General features: G+C 45.4%; 1 long non-coding RNA gene across 1 annotated transcript; it reads left to right on the top strand.

The window, feature by feature from the left end:
- Nucleotides 1-210: 210 nt before the first annotated feature.
- Nucleotides 211-2517, top strand: LOC141235829 (uncharacterized). Its single transcript, XR_012301561.1, has 3 exons — nucleotides 211-292; nucleotides 584-676; nucleotides 2432-2517. It is a non-coding gene; the product is annotated as an uncharacterized lncRNA (long non-coding RNA).
- The last annotated feature ends 13849 nt before the right edge of the window (nucleotides 2518-16366 follow it).

Genomic DNA, 16366 nt, shown 5'->3' with positions numbered 1-16366 from the left:
TGATGCCCACACTGTAGGAGAGATGTAGTACTACATGCCAGCCATTCTTGGTAGTGGTTTTTCGCTCTGCTTTATAGAAGGTAGTTTTGAGTAGGAAACCTTCCCTACCATAACTCTTATATATCCTAATAGGCCTTATTGTTGATGTTAATCTAGTGAGACAACCCCTTCTATACCGAATTTACTTGTAATTTACACGTTTATTTTCTTCCAAACAGGCAGAAAGAATCTTTTCCTGTGTCTATTAGAGATGATGCTATTACCAGCTTGCCACCCTCGTCCCCATTGTCAGGTATGTACATGTCTACAGCACAAAAAATGAGAATGTTGATGTCAAGGCTCAAATACTTTCATATGGTATTTTTGTTAGTGGTCTTCTATGTTATACATGTTTCATGGATTCCAATTATGTTGCCCATAGGCCCATACTGTATCTCTATTTGCCTAATTTTGTAAAGTTTTTCCAGATTACCAGATGTATAGGGGACAGGAGTAGAACAATTCTACTATATACAGGAAAGATACAAAGCAGATCCTGTAAGAATATATTGTTAATGAGGGCTTTTTTTTACTTTCTGATTAGAAACTCCAGCTGACGTCGAAAGAAAATCTTCGATATATCTGAGTATAGAGCAAGAAATCTCAGAAAATGAAGAAAAGGGGGAAAAGAGAGGAGGTAAGTGTGAGAGTCAGCTCCATGTTGTGTGATGTCATTCAGTGAGAATAATTCATGTGGAGCAGTTGTTATTAGGGATGGGCAGACCCGTGGATGTTCGGGTCCATCAGGCTCAAGAATGTTACCCTAACGTGATCCCGAACCCGAACGGGATGTGGTGAATATTCATGGGACTTTAATAGCGGGCACACAGACAGCTGAGCGCAGCAGGAGCCGCGCTGCGGCTACCACGTGCAAACTATTAGGGAAAATGAGTGGTCACTGCTCCCCACGCACGCAGTGAATATTCCGGCACAGAGGGGAACACAGCGCTGGAGGAGAGAGGAGGTGAGTATGATTGTTTATTTTTTTATGAGCAGCGTGACAGGGATCAGGGGGTGCCAAGCATACCAGGATGAGGGGGCCATACATACAGGGATGAAGGGGGCCATGCATATAAGGATGAGGGGGGCGATGCATACAAGGATGAGGGGGCCATGCATATAAGTGATGAGGGGGGCAATGCATACAAGGATGAGAGGGACTATACATACAGGGATGAGGCATGAGGGGGGGCCATACATACAGGGATGAAGGGGGGCCATACATACCGGGATGAGGGGGTCCATACATACAGGGATGAAGTATGAGGGGGGCCATACATACAGGGCTGAAGAGTGCCATACATACCAGGAAGAGGAATGAAGGTACCATACATACCAGGAAGAGGGTTGAAGGTGCCATACATACCAGGATTGGTGTGCGGGGGCGCCATACATAACAGGATGAAGGGTGCCATACATACCAGGAAGAGGGATGAGGGGGCCATGCATACCAGGATGGGGGATTGGGGTGCCATGCATACCAGAATGGTGGATTAGGGTGCCATTGCATATCAGGATGGGGATGAGGGCCACATATAACAGGAAGGAGGGGGCCATATATACCAGGATGGGGGATATTAACAGAAGTGGGGTACATTACCCCTATAACAGTGTCAGCAGCAGACCCCCTCCAGCTTAACAGGGCATCATGACAACATTTTTTGCTTACATTTTTTTTCTATTTTGCTCCTCTAAAACTTAGGTGCGTCTTATAGTCCGAAAAATACGGTATTCACCAGCCGGTGCCTATGCATAGTTAGAAATTTGTCAGTGAGATATATAATTTAGTGCAGTGTGTGTGTGTAGCTTACTGTACATGTATTTAGATAATAATTTAAAAAATAAAATAAAAAAATGCCCACATGAGGGAAAGCAGACAGCTCGGGACTGGTGTTATTATTCTGGGAAGAGGCCAATGTCCATGAAGCTTCCCAGGCTATTAATATCAGCTCACGGCTGTCTGCATAGCCTTCACTGATTATTAAAAGGGGGGGCACCCCCAAAAATGACGTGGGGTCCCCTTTATACTGCGCCGGCCAATCACAGGCATACCAATACTTGGCATGGCTGTGATGGGGCCTGAAGTGCCCACACCAGAAAAGTTTGTTGATTGGCTGTGCTGCATCCTTTCAACAAGCTTTGTTCGGACTGTTGAACCCGAACAGTAACACAGACCTCCGGGAGACACTAGATGTCCAGTACAGACCGTCACATATATGATGGCTAACAATGATCCCTGACCTCTTTATGAATAAGATTCCTCTGCCGTTCAGCCACAGTGACCGCACAGTGGTATCAAGTAATAAGTCGTCCCTTTACTTACATTATGGACACAAAGCAGATCCTATAAGAATATATTGTTAATGAGGGCTTTTTTTTACTTTCTGATTAGAAATTCCAGCTGACGTGGAAAGAAAATCTTCAATATATCTGAGTATAGAGCAAGAAATCTCAGAAAATGAAGAAAAGAGGGAAAAGAGACGAGGTAAGCGTGAGAGTCAGCTCCATGTTGTGTGATGTCATTCAGTGAGAATAATTAATGTGGAGCAGTTGTTATTAGGGATGTGCAGACCCGTGGATGTTCGGGGAACACAGCGCTGGAGGAGAGAGGAGGTGAGTATGATTGTTTATTTTTTTTATGAGCAGCGTGACAGGGAACAGGGGGTGCCAAGCATACCAGGATGAGGGGGCCATACATACAGGGATGAAGGGGGCCATGCATATAAGGATGAGGGGGGGCGATGCATACAAGGATGAGGGGGCCATGCATATAAGTGATGAGGAGGCAATGCATACAAGGATGAGGGGGGCTATACATACAGGGGTGAGGCATGAGGGGGGCCATACATACAGGGATGTGGCATGAGGGGGGCCATACATACAGGGATGAAAGGGGCCATATATACTGGGATGAGGGGGTCCATACATACAGGGATGAAGGATGAGGGGGACCATACATACAGGGATGCAAGAGGAATGAAGGTACCATACATACCAGGAAGAGGGATGAAGGTGCCATACATACCTGGATGGGTGTGCGGGGGAGCCATACATAACAGGATGAAGGGTGCCATACATACCAGGAAGAGGGATAAGGGGGCCATGCATACCAGGATGGGGGATTGGGGAGCCATGCATACCAGGATGGTGGATTGGGGTGCCATTGCATATCAGGATGGGGATGAGGGCCACATATAACAGGAAGGAGGGGGCCATATATACCAGGATGGGGGATATTAACGGAAGTAGGGTACATTACACATTGTCAGAAGCAGACCCCCTCCCCCTTAACAGGGCATCATGACAACATTTTTTGCTTACATTTTTTTTCTATTTTACTCTTCTAAAACCTAGGTGCGTCTTATAGACCGAAAAATACGGTATTCACCAGCCGGTGCCTGTGCATAGTTAGAAATTTGTCAGTGAGATATATAATTTAGTGCAGTATGTGTGTGTAGCTTACTGTACATGTATTTAGATAATAATTAAAAAAATAAAATAAAAAAATGCCCAGATGAGGGAAAGCAGACAGCTCGGGTCTGGTGTTATTATTCTGGGAAGAGGCCAATGTCCATGAAGCTTCCCAGGCTATTAATATCAGCTCACGGCTGTCTGCATAGCCTTCACTGATTATTAAAGGGAGGTGCACCCCCAAAAATGACATGGGGTCCCCTTTATACTGCGCCGGCCAATCACAGGCATACCAATACTTGGCATGGCTGTGATGGGGCCTGAAGTGCCCACACCAGAAAAGTTTGTTGATTGGCTGTGCTGCATCCTTTCAACAAGCTTTGTTCGGACTGCTGAACCAAAACAGTAACACAGACTTCCGGGAGACACTAGATGTCCAGTACGGACCATCACATATATGATGGCTAACAATGATCCCTGACCTCTTTATGAATAAGATTCCTCTGTCGTTCAGCCACAGTGACCGCACAGTAGTATCAAGTAATAAGTCGTCCCTTTACTTACATTATAGACACAAAGCAGATCTTATAAGAATATATTGTTACTGTTTTTTTTTTCTACTTTCTGATCAGAAATTCCAGCTCTCGAGAAAAGAAAATCTTCGCTGTATTTGCTTAGAGAGCAACAAAACTCAGAAAATAAAGAAAAGAGGCAAAAGAGACGAGGTAAGTGTGAGAATCAGCTCCTTTACTTACATTATAAATACAAAGCAGATCCTATAAGAATATATTGTTACTGAGGGTTTTTTTTACTTTCTGATCAGAATTTCCAGCTCAGAAAGAAAGGAAATCTGAAAAAAATCTGAGTACACAGGAACAAAACTCAGAAAATGAAGAAAAGAGAGGAAGGAGACGAGGTAAGTGTGAGAATCAGCTCTATGTTGTGTGATGTCAGTGAGAATAATTCATGTGGAGCAGATGTCATCTGTCAGTGATGGGATTGTCGCATGTATGATGGCTAACAATGATCCCTGACCTCTGTATGATAAGATTCCTCTGCCGTTTGGCCGCAGTGTCCACGCAGTGGTATCATGTAATACGGAGTCCCATTACTTACATTATATTTATTTCTCTGCTCATAGGTTCCCTCCTCCGCCGGATCTTATCATCCTGCCGGCGTGGATTGTCCAGGGCTGCTCGGATATGTGCATGTTGTCACTGTTCCCCCAGCATCATCTAAAAGACTGAAAACCTCCGCATCTAGCGCCCAGAAATGCAGCAGATCCCCCATCACTGCTGAACCTGTATAGAAGGACCTTCACCAGCTTCCTGTGGCCTTCTCACTGGAACATCTTTACCCGGATATGTTTTGCCTCTATCATCAGGCTCTGCGGTATTCATACTACTCGCCTGACTTGGCTTTTACTGATCACCTGGTATCTGACCCCAGCTGTGTTCATGACTATGATTTCATCTATTAATAATATTCATGGTTTTGTTCATGTCTTAACCTTCTATCCTATTATTAATAATAAAAAAATTAAAATAAAAGCTGTTACTGTTGCTCTGATTTTTTTTCATCTTGAGTTCACAACTAATTGTAACTCACTAATTGTGCTTCTTAACACTAACTGCATTTGTCATTATTCTGAATGCAGCAGCCAGGCTCATATTTCTGTCCAGCAGCTACACCGGCGCCTCCACAGTACCAGTCATTGCACTCTCCCACAAAGCTCTCCACAGTGCTGCACTGTTCTACAACTCCTCCCATATGTCAGTCTACTACCATATCTACACTCCAATGAGCCAAGACTAATATCCTCCATAATCAGGACCTCCCACTCTCACGTCTATGACTTTTTCTGTGCTGCACCAGTTCTCAGGAGTGCATCAGGTTCATTCCTACTGTCTATGGATTTAAGTGTTCACTAAAAACAGATAATTTTTAGCAAGACTATCAAGTCATGTCACTAATCTAAGTTTTGCCCCCAGCACTTAATATCTGTACATATGTACAGATATTGGCTGGTGACCTGTTCATTTAGTCCAGGGCCGGCTCCAGGTTTTTCTGGGCCCCGGGCGAAAGAGTCTCAGTGGGCCCCTTTAACACATACCACGATTCATGATGCAGAGACATGGCGGAGAAATATATATATATATATATTAGTACAATGCAAAGATTTCACTTCTTACATTACATGAGTGATATCTATTATAAATTCCACAATAGCTCAGAAACCGGTGAATCGCTCCACACAGAATAGTGGCCCCCATATAAGGCTCCATACGGAATACTGGCCCCCATATAAGGCCCCATACAGAATACTGGCCCCCATATAAGGCCCCATACGGAATACTGACCCCCATATAAGGCTCCATGCGGAATACTGACCCCCATATAAGGTTCCATGCGGAATACTGACCCCCATATAAGGCTCCAGGCGGAATACTGGCCCCCATATAAGGCTCCATGCGGAATACTGACCCCCATATAAGGCTCCATGCGGAATACTGACCCCCATATAAGGCCCCATACGGAATACTGGCCCCCATATAAGGCTCCATGCGGAATACTGACCCCCATATAAGGCTCTATGCGGAATACTGACCCCCATATAAGGCTCCATGCGGAATACTGGCCCCCATATAAGGCTCCATGCGGAATACTGACCCCCATATAAGGCTCCATGCGGAATACTGACCCCCATATAAGGCTCCATGCGGAATACTGGCCCCCATATAAGGCTCCATGCGGAATACTGACCCCCATATAAGGCTCCATGCGGAATACTGGCCCCCATATAAGGCTCCATGCGGAATACTGGCTTCCATATAAGGCTCCATACGGAATACTGGCCCCCATATAAGGCTCCATACAGAATACTGGCCCCCATATAACGCTCCATACAGGATACTGGTCCCCTTATAAAACTCCATACAGGATACTGGCCCCCATATAACGCTCCATACAGGATACCGGTCCCCTTATAACGCTCCATACAGGATACTGGCCCCCATATAATGCTGCATGCAGGCTGTTACCCCCCACATAATGCCCCATACAGGTTGCCCCCCCTTATAATGCTCCATGCAGGCTGTTCCCCCCCACATAATGCCCCATACAGCCCCCCCCCCTTTTAATGCTCCATGCAGGCTGTTACCCCCCCACATAATGCCCCATACAGGCTGCCCCCCCCTTTATAATGCCCCATGCAGGCTGTTCCCCACCTTATAATGCCCCATGCAGGCTGTCACCCCTCCTCTTTATAATGCCCCATGCAGGATGTCCCCCCCCTCTTTATAATGCCCCATGCAGGCTGTTCCCCACCTTATAATGCCCCATGCAGGCTGTCACCACTCCTCTTTATAATGCCCCCTGCAGGAATCCCCCCCCCTCTTTATAATGCCCCATGCAGGCTGTCACCCCTCCTCTTTATAATGCCCCATGCAGGAATCCCCCCCCCCTCTTTATAATGCCCCATGCCTCCATACATAAAAAAAAAAAATCAAATACTCACCTCCCTTCTCACCTGCTGCCGCTGCTCGGGTCCGGACTCCAGCGTTGTCGGCGTCTTCCCGCTCAGCGCTCCCTGTGACGGCTCAGGGGAGGGCGCGGTGTAAAGGTGTCACTGCGCCCTCTGACCTGAGACGTCACAGGTAGCGCAGAGCAGGAAGACAGCGGATCTGCGGAGGCACGGGGAGAGGTAAGTATCCAGCTGCCGGGGCCCTGAGCAAGCGGCGGAGAAGGGCGGGCGCTGACACCGCTCTCCTCCGCCCATAGCCCAGCGGGGTGCGTGACCGCCAGTGGGCCCCTCTGCCTGCTCAGGGCCCCGGCATTTGCCCGGGTGCGCCGGGTGCTGACGCCGGCCCTGATTTAGTCTTAACTCCTCGAAGATAGGTGCTCCCTAAAACCACATCTGTTTAGGGCGGCCTATCACGCTCCTTAATCAAAGTCCTTTTATATATTTATAGCCCATTCATTATTTCTCCAAACATAAGTCACTCCACCGCACCCAAAACCCCTACAAATCCTGGCTGGTGACAGCTCCTGCAGCCTTTATCTCTCCCTCATCCCCTCAAGATGGCGGACCATCATTGTAAATAAGCCCCTGCACTTTGTGTCCCCCCACCTCATTATAGATTGTAAGCTCTTACCAGCAGGGTCCTCATTAGTTTTGCTGTAATTATTGTATTATCTTTAGCTATGTTACTTATGACTGTTGTATATGAACCTGAATTGTAAAGCGCTGAGGAATATGTTGGCGCTATATGAATAAAGATTATTATTATTATTAAAGCAAAACAACAACATGTTTCATACCGCCAAATCTTCCTTAACTCCTTAGTGACCAAGCCAATTTTGACCTTAATGACCTGCCCAAATTTTTGAAGTTTGACCAATGTCAATTTATGTGGTAATAACTCTTTAACGCTTCAACGGATCCCACTGATTTTGAGACTGTTTTTTTCATGACATATTGTACTTCATAATAGTGGTAACATTTTTTCAATATGACTTTCATTTATTTGTGAAAATATCGGAAATTTGGCGAAAATTTTTAAAATTTCACAATTTTCAACCTTTTAGTTCTTACGCCCTTAAATCAGAGTGTCATGTCGCACAAAATAGTTAATAAATAACATTTCCCACATGCTTACTATACATCTGCGTCCTCTTTGAAACATCGTTTTTTCTGTTAGGAAGTTATAAGGGTCAAGATTTGACCAGTGATTTCTCATTTTTACAACAAAATTTACTAAATATTTTTTTTAGGGACCACATCACATTTGAATTGACTTTGGGGGGCATATATGACACAAAATATCCAAAAGGGATACTATTCTAAAAATTGCACCCCTTAATTCCTCAAAACCACATTCAAGAAGTTTATTAACCTTTCAGGTGCTTCACAGGAACTAAAGCAATGGCAAGGAAAAAATAAACATTTTTTCCACAAAAATTTTACTTTAGCCCCATTTTTTTTATTTTCACAAGGGTAACAGGAGAAATGGACACCAAAAATTGTTGTGTAATTGGTCCTGAGTATGCCAATACCCTATATGTGGGATAAAACTACTGATTGGGCGCACGGCAGAGTTCGGAAGGGAAGGAGCATAATGTCTTTTTGAATGCAAAAATAGCTGGAATCGAGAGCAGACGCCATGTCGTTTGGAGAGCCCCATATGTGCCTAAACAGTGAAAACCCCTACAAGTGACACGATTTTGGAAACTAGACCTCTCAAGGAATGCATGTAGATGCCTGGTGAGCACCTTGAACGCCCAGGTGCTTCACAAAAGTTTATAACGCAGAGCCGTGAAAATAAAAAAAAATCTATTTTTTACCACAAAAATATACTTTTAGCCCCAAATTTTTTTCCCACAAGGGTAATGGGAGAAAATGGACCCAAAAATTTGTTGTGCAATTGCTCCTGAGTACGCCGATATCCCATATGTAGGGGAAAACTATTGTTTGGGCACATGGCAGGGTTCGGAAAGGAAGGAGTGACGTTTTGGAAAGCAGACTTTGATGGAATGGTCTGCGGGTGTCATGTCGCGTTTGGAGAGCCCCTGATGTGCCTAAGCAGTGGAAATCCCCCCTCAAGTTACCCCATTTTGAAAACTACCCCCCTCAAGGATTTTATCCAGGGTTATGTATAGTGAGCATTTGTAAACCACAGGTACTACACATAATTTGTTAACATTAGGTCGTCATATTGAAAATTGTCATTTATTTCACAAAAATGACGTTTTAGCCCCAAATTGATTATTTTCACAATGGACAATAGGTTAAAAAATAACGCGATGATCAAAAACTTCTATTTGGGCACATGGCAGGACTAGGAAAGGAAAGAGAGCTATTGGTCTGGAATATATTGTGAAGGCCATGTCGCATTTGGAAAGCCCCTGACATGCGAAAACAGCAGAAGCCACCACAAGGGACCCAATTTTGGAAACTAGTCCCCTCAAGGAATTTATCTAGGGATGTATTGAGTATTTTTAACTTACAGGTGATTCACAAAACTTTATAACTTCCAGACGTGAGAACAAAAAATTATTTTTTTATACTAAAATACTGTTTTAGCACCAAATTTATAATTTACACAAGTGGTAATAGGAGAAAATGGACCCCATAATCTGTTATGCAATTTTTACCGATCACAGTGATACCCCATATGTGGTTGTACACTAATGTTTGAGCACACAGCAGGGGTTGGATAGGAAGGAGCGCTACTTGGCTTTTAGAACACAGATTTCGTTTTAATACAGTAGTGTTCAAAACAATAGCAGTGTGTCCAAAAACATGAGTTAAGCACAAAATCTTTCTACTAGTTTTTATTTCCAGCATTGGGAACATTACACGCTGTTTTCTAATTCAAAACATGAAGAGAAATGTATATAATTTTTAACTACTTTACAGAAAATAACAAAAAAAGGAGGCCAAGTACTTAAGCTACGTAGTTGGGAGAGGCGAAATTAAGCCACAGGTCAATAAGAACGAGGCAATTCAGAACTGGCTGCAACCGCTCTCCAAGAAGCAGGTGAGAGCGTTTCTTGGAATCGTGGGATATTACCGGCGGTTTATCCCAAATTTTTCTATGATTGCCGCACCACTGACGGACCTTCTGAAAGGCACAAAATCAACGAGGGCGAAATGGACGGTTGAAACCGAGATGACGTTCCAACAGCTGAAGCTGGCACTCTGTAAGCAGCCGGTCCTGGTTGCACCAGACTTTACTAAAGAGTTTGTGCTCCAGACAGATGACTCAGAAGTTGGCCTAGGAGCCGTGCCGTCACAGGAGATAAATGGGGAAGAGCATCCCATCCTGTATATGAGCCGGAAGCTCTCATCCTGTGAGAAAAATTATGCCATTGTGAAGAAAGAATGCTTAGCCATAAAATCAGCCATACACACGCTAAGATATTACCTACTTGGCCAAAAGTTTAAATTGGTGTCAGACTATGCCCCTTTGAGATGGTTGAGGGAAAAGAAGGGTAAGAATGCCTGAGCAACTAGGTGGTTCTTAGGTCTCAAAGACTTTAATTTTCACATGGAGCATAGACCTGGGAAGTTACACGCTAATGCTACTGCCCTCTCCAGAATTCCCTGCTGGGTGACTGAAGGTGCCCCCCAGCTTTTGGCAGAGGGGGGGAATATGTGACAGAGTCACTGGTATTATATGCGAGGGGAGGTATGCGTCACTCAGGATTCTCTCCTGTGTGAACTGAGACCTACTGAATCTCTGCCAGCATGTTATATGCTGTGGGTTACCTCTTTTAAAGGGTGTGGTTTTATGGGAATGATGTAGAGATGGGAGGGAAGTCATTCCCCATATCTCCTCCTCAGGGTGTGGCTGAGCAAGCTTTAAATGTTCAGTCCTGTTTTTTTTTCTTTGTGTTGTGTTTGGAGAGGCAAGGTCTCCAGGCTGGACAGCCATAGCTCAGGACAGAGCTGAAGGGTGGACATAACCTGTGTGGGTGAATGGCACATACACATATGGACTGTGCTATTGTTTATCTTTTGTTATGTTGTTTTGCTAGTAAGGCTGTGTTTATCTTTGCTGGAGTTGCAGAGCTTTTGTCACGGGTGTGTCAGAGGTGACAGACAGTCGCCCTACAGTGGGTTGCAGGAGACATCTACGTTTGGCATTGCAGACAGCTTCTTAGATAAGAGGCTGTCTTTAGGACCAAGTAGCTACCTCTCTCTTGCTAATTAGCTCTCTGGCCTGGGTGTATATATACCTGGTGTGTCTGAGAGGGAGTCGCCGGCTATATTCATTTCTACTTGTGAGGCTTATCAGGAGCAGCACTTCATCCTTTCTGGAGCTTGAGGCCATGTGTATATTTGAAATCATCTAAAGCTAAGCAATTTTCCCCTGTTTTGTCTTCTCTTGTTGTCTATAGTGTTTAGTGGAGGTTGACTAGTTCTCATCTCCTTCCATCCCTAGCCGTAGCCGTACGCCAGGGAAAGTAGGGCGAGGCACGCATACGGTGATTGCTGAAGAGGCAATATAGGTACGGTAGTTAAGACAGGGTGACGTTAGACCATACTAGGAGGTCTCTACTTCCTCCTTTCCCTTTTCCCTTTGTGTTGCACTAACTCCTGGCGTGACATTATAGCCGGCCGAGCACGTTTTGAAAAGAAAAAAAAAAAAGCTGTAATTTTTTTTCCTTTGTCTGGAGAAGGGATATATCAGACCCTCATCTTCGCTAGTGGCGGCAGGGTTCTTCTTTGTGAAGAAAAAAGATGGCGGTCTACGTCCCTGTTTAGATTTCCGGGAATTACATCAAATTACCATCCATGATCCAAACCCTCTTCCTGATTCTTCCCTCCAGGCTTTTTCTTCCTTAAAGAACCATTTTGCCACTGCATGTATACTCAGTCAACCCGATGTTTCTCAACCCTTTAATGTGGAGGTTGATGCTTCTGATGTTGGGGTTGGGGCTGTGTTGTCTCAGGGTTCATCCCCTGGTAAATGGCATCCATGCGCCTTCTTTTCTAAAAAATTGTCTTCAGCAGAGAGAAATTAGGACATGGGTAATAGGGAACTTTTGGCGATCAAATTGGCGTTCAAGTAATGTCGACATTAGTTGGAGGAGGCTGTCCATCCTATTACTGTTATTACTGACCATAAGAACCCGTCATATCTCCAGTCAGCTAAATGTCTCAACCCTGGGTTCAATTTTGTTGTCACTCTTCGTCCAGGGGTCAAAAATGTCAAGGCTGATGCTTTGTCCCGGAGCTTCCCTGGTGGTGGTGACCATGAGAACCCTGCCCTGATATTACAGAAAGGGGTAGTCATTTTCGCTCTTTATCCTGAACTGGACGGTGAGGTGTTGGAGGCTCAGGGGGACGCCCCTGCCTTCTGCCCTTCAGGAAAGTTATTTGTACCATCTGACCTGCGCCGCAAAGTAATCAAGGAACATCATAACTCTGTGCTTGCTGAGCATCCAGGTGGTAAGGCAACTGCGGACCTCCTCTCTCATCGTTTTTGGTGGCTGGGGTTGCATCGGGATCCAATTGAACACTTAGCTGCTTGTAGTATTTGCGCGCGTTCTAAGGTTTCGTATACCCCTCCGTCTGGTACTCTTCTTCCGCTACTTATCCCTAGTAGGTCATGGACACACTTGTCCATGCATTTTATTACTGACCTACCGGTTTCTGCAGGTGAAACAGTGGTTTTGGTGGTAGTAGATAGGTTCAGTAAAATGGTTCACTTTGTCGCATTACCTGCACTTCCCAATGCCAAGACACTTGCTCAGGTGTTCATAAATTATATTGTGAAGCTTCACGGGGTTCTCTCTGATGTGGTGTCTGATCAGGGGACCCAGTTTGTTTCCAAGTTCTGGAAGGCATTCTGTTCTCGACCGGGGGTGCAGCAGTCCTTTTCATCTGCCTTCTACCCTCAGTCGAATGGTCAGACCGAGCGTGTCAATCAGAACTTGGAGACATACCTCAGGTGTTTCGTTTCCGAAAATCAGGAGGATTGGACATCCTACTTACCGCCAGCAGAATTTGCCATCAATAATCATCGTCAAGAATCCACTGGCAGGTCACCGTTCTTCGGTACATATGGTTATCATCCACAGTTTGGTACCTTCAGTGGGGGAAGAGCTTCATGAGTTTCTGAGGAGGAACGGTTTACATCATTGCTCTCCTCCATATGGCAGGGTGTTCTTTGAAACTTAAAGACCATGTGAAACAGGTATAAACGTATGGCCGACAGAAAAAGCTTGCCAGGTCTGGACCTGAATGTGAATGATTTTGTGTGGTTGTCTACCACGAATATAAGATTAAAAGTTCCTTCTTGGAAGCTGGGACCTAGGCTAATAAGCCCTATAAAATAACCACCGTCATTAACTCAGCAGCGTTTCATCTTGAACTTCCTCAGGCCCTTAAAGGTCCACAATGTGTTCCACATATCCTTACTCAAAAGGTATGTGGAACCTCTTGAACCCTCAAGTCTACCACCGCCCCCAGTACTGGTTGATGGTAATCTGGAGTTCCAGATTTTGAGGATTGTAGATTCTCATCTCAAATGTTGTTCTTTACAATACTTGGTGCACTGAAAAGGCCATAGTCCAGAGGAGAGGATGTGAGTTTCAGCGTCAGAGGTGAACGTTCCCAGATTGGTTAGCTCATTCCACACCTCTTTTCCTGAGAAACCCGGTCCTGAGGCCACTCGTAGAGGGGGGGCTACTATCGCAAGTGTGTCAAAGGTGACAAACAGTCGCCCTGCAGTGGGTTGCAGGAGATCTCTACGTTTGGCATTACAGATAAGATAAGATTGTAGATAAGAAGCTGTCTTTAGGACCAAGTGGCTACCTCTCTCTTGCTAATTAGCTCTCTGGCCTGGGTGTATATGTAGCACCCCGAGGGCTCGGTTGCTACAGAGGTATTGCATCTCAGCCAGATGTGCGATATCTCACTCTCAGGTATGGATGCAGTGTGGATCAGGACCCTGACACCTGCATGCTTTACACCAGATTTCCAGGGGGCAGGGCGACCGATATGCTCCAAGTAGAGCACGACAGTCCCTGTCCCTGGCTGGAGTGGGGGGAGGGAACACCGAGGAAGTGGGAACCCTGTAGTGCAGGAGCAGGGAGGAGGTAGTTCCTGGGTGCACCTAGAGGGAGGTATAAAAGGTGGGCACCATCTTAGATCAGTGTTCAGTCTGAGAGAGGAAGTGACAGAGCAGGGCCTCTGTGGAGCTCTGCTCCGGAGGCGGGCCTAGCCTGTGAGGCCAAGCAAGCACTAAAAGAGAAGACAGTTCAGTGAGAGAAGAAGAGGGAGCAGGAGGTGGGAGCAGAGGCTGGTGAGCACAGTACGACGTAGGCAGCCGTTACCTGCAGAAGTGGTCTGGATAATAAGAACTGTGAGTAAAGACCCTGGACTGCATCACTGACTCTGTGTCGTCACTGCTACTCCTGCACCATCACTCCCATCCTCCGCATACACTGCCCTGAGACTACACTCCTCCCATGGGGAGTTGTACTACACTCTGCTGCACTTACAACACCAGCCTCAGCGGTCTGCCCTGCAGCGGCGGTTCATCCTGACCGCAATCCACGGGTGGCGTAGTCGGACGTTTAATATCATAAAAACCACACAAATAGACTGCCATTTGAGTTGACCACCCTGAGCCACGGGACCGGGTCCCCGCCGCACGAAGACTACAACCCCCAGCATCCGCAATGAGTCCGGTTCCGGGTTTCCCCACACGCGCGCGGCCCAGGGGGCATGTCATATATATACCTGGTGTGTCTGAGAGGGAGTCGCCGGCTATATTCATTTCCACTTGTGAGGCTTATCAGGAGCAGCACTTAGTCCTTTCTGGAGCTTGAGGCCGTGTGTATATTTGAACTGATCTAAAGCTAAGCAATTTCCCCGTTTTGTCTTCCCTTGTTGTCTATAGTGTTTAGTGGCGGTTGACTAGTGCTCATCTCTTTCCATCCCTAGCCGTAGCCATACATGAGGGAAAGTAGGGCGAGGCACGCGTGCAGCGATTGCTGAAGAGTCAATATAGGGGCGGTAGTTGAGAAACAGTGATGCTAGACTAGACTAGGAGGTCTCCACTTCCCCCTTTCCCTAGTGTCTGGGCTCCCTTTCCCTTTTCCCTCTGTATTGCACTAATACCTGATGTGACAGCATTATGCCATATAATAAAGCCTGCAGAGAAAACCTGGTTCCTGAGTCTACTTCCGGAAGCGGCCGAGCAAGTCGACCTACCACACCATGTATAAAAAGGCTACCACACCATGTATATTTTTGCTGTCCCTATTCTAGTCCTATTAATTACTCTCATTTTTTTTAATTGTTTTATCACACACAAAAAAAATAAATAATCGGATGCCGATCAGCGCTCAATGGCTGTAGGACGCATACACAGATCTGGTGAAAAAAGAGGATAAAAAAAATAGAAAGGAAAGAAAAAAGTCCTAGCCAAATGTGAGCATTGGTTCCAATTAGTGATGCGCGTCTGATCAGCGGCTCGGCGGCTGCAGGACGCATGCACGGAAGTGGTGTAAAGGAAGGGTGGAGGTTGGGGATTAGAGGAAAAAAAATTACTGGAAAACAGCGAGCACGAGTGACGAATAGTGATTTGTGTCACTGATCAGTGCTCGGTGACTGCAGGACGCATGCACGAGTAACTAAAATGCTCCTTACTCGGACCAAACAATTCCTAATGCTCGGGTGCTCGTTTCGAGTAACGAGTATAATGGGAGTCAATGAGAAATCTGAGCATTTTTCCGGCAGACCCTACAAGGAGGTCTGGGGGGCAGAGAAAATGTGCAAATGGATGAGAAAGGTGCTGAATGGAAGGAGAACAGCATGGGGAAGACCCCTGGAAGCATCTCCGACTCCCAGATCACAGCTGAGAACAATGGTTTCACACTTTTACTCCACTTTAAGGACTGACAATAAAACATTCCAAATCAACGATAAATTGCATTTTAGATGAAAAAAAATGTTAAGAAATATGTTTCCTGTATAATAACTTGTATATAAGGCAAAATTTAAAAAGCATTTTAAAAAAATTATAATTTAAGTAAACCAAAATTGTTTTTTTTATGAAAAAATAGTAAACTTCAGTGTAATTTATGAAGGAAGCACGAACTGCCAAAAATTATCGACTCGGATACACCCTGTATTAGACATAAAGGAGGGTCTCATACACATTCTGTTCAAATTGTCATGTAGTGGTACTCCTAGACTCATAAAGGCTATGCACTAAGTGCAAATCCTGCCAAAAATTACAAGCAGGGTTATCCATACTCTCTTGAAGGCACCAACTGTAGTGCCTCATTCAAATATTGTGAACAAAGTGTAGTTGTGGTACTCCTACATTCATAAAGGCTTTGCACAAGTACAAAGGCAGGAACAAATTATAAGTAAGGTCATCCATAGACCCTAGAA

This window comes from Phyllobates terribilis, unplaced genomic scaffold, assembly GCF_046119375.1.
Source record: "Phyllobates terribilis strain yellow unplaced genomic scaffold, ASM4611937v1 Scaffold_685__1_contigs__length_823148, whole genome shotgun sequence".
Taxonomy (NCBI): Eukaryota; Metazoa; Chordata; class Amphibia; order Anura; family Dendrobatidae; genus Phyllobates; species Phyllobates terribilis.
Note: the sequence above shows the minus strand (reverse complement) of the source record. Positions and strands in the feature narration are given on the sequence as shown.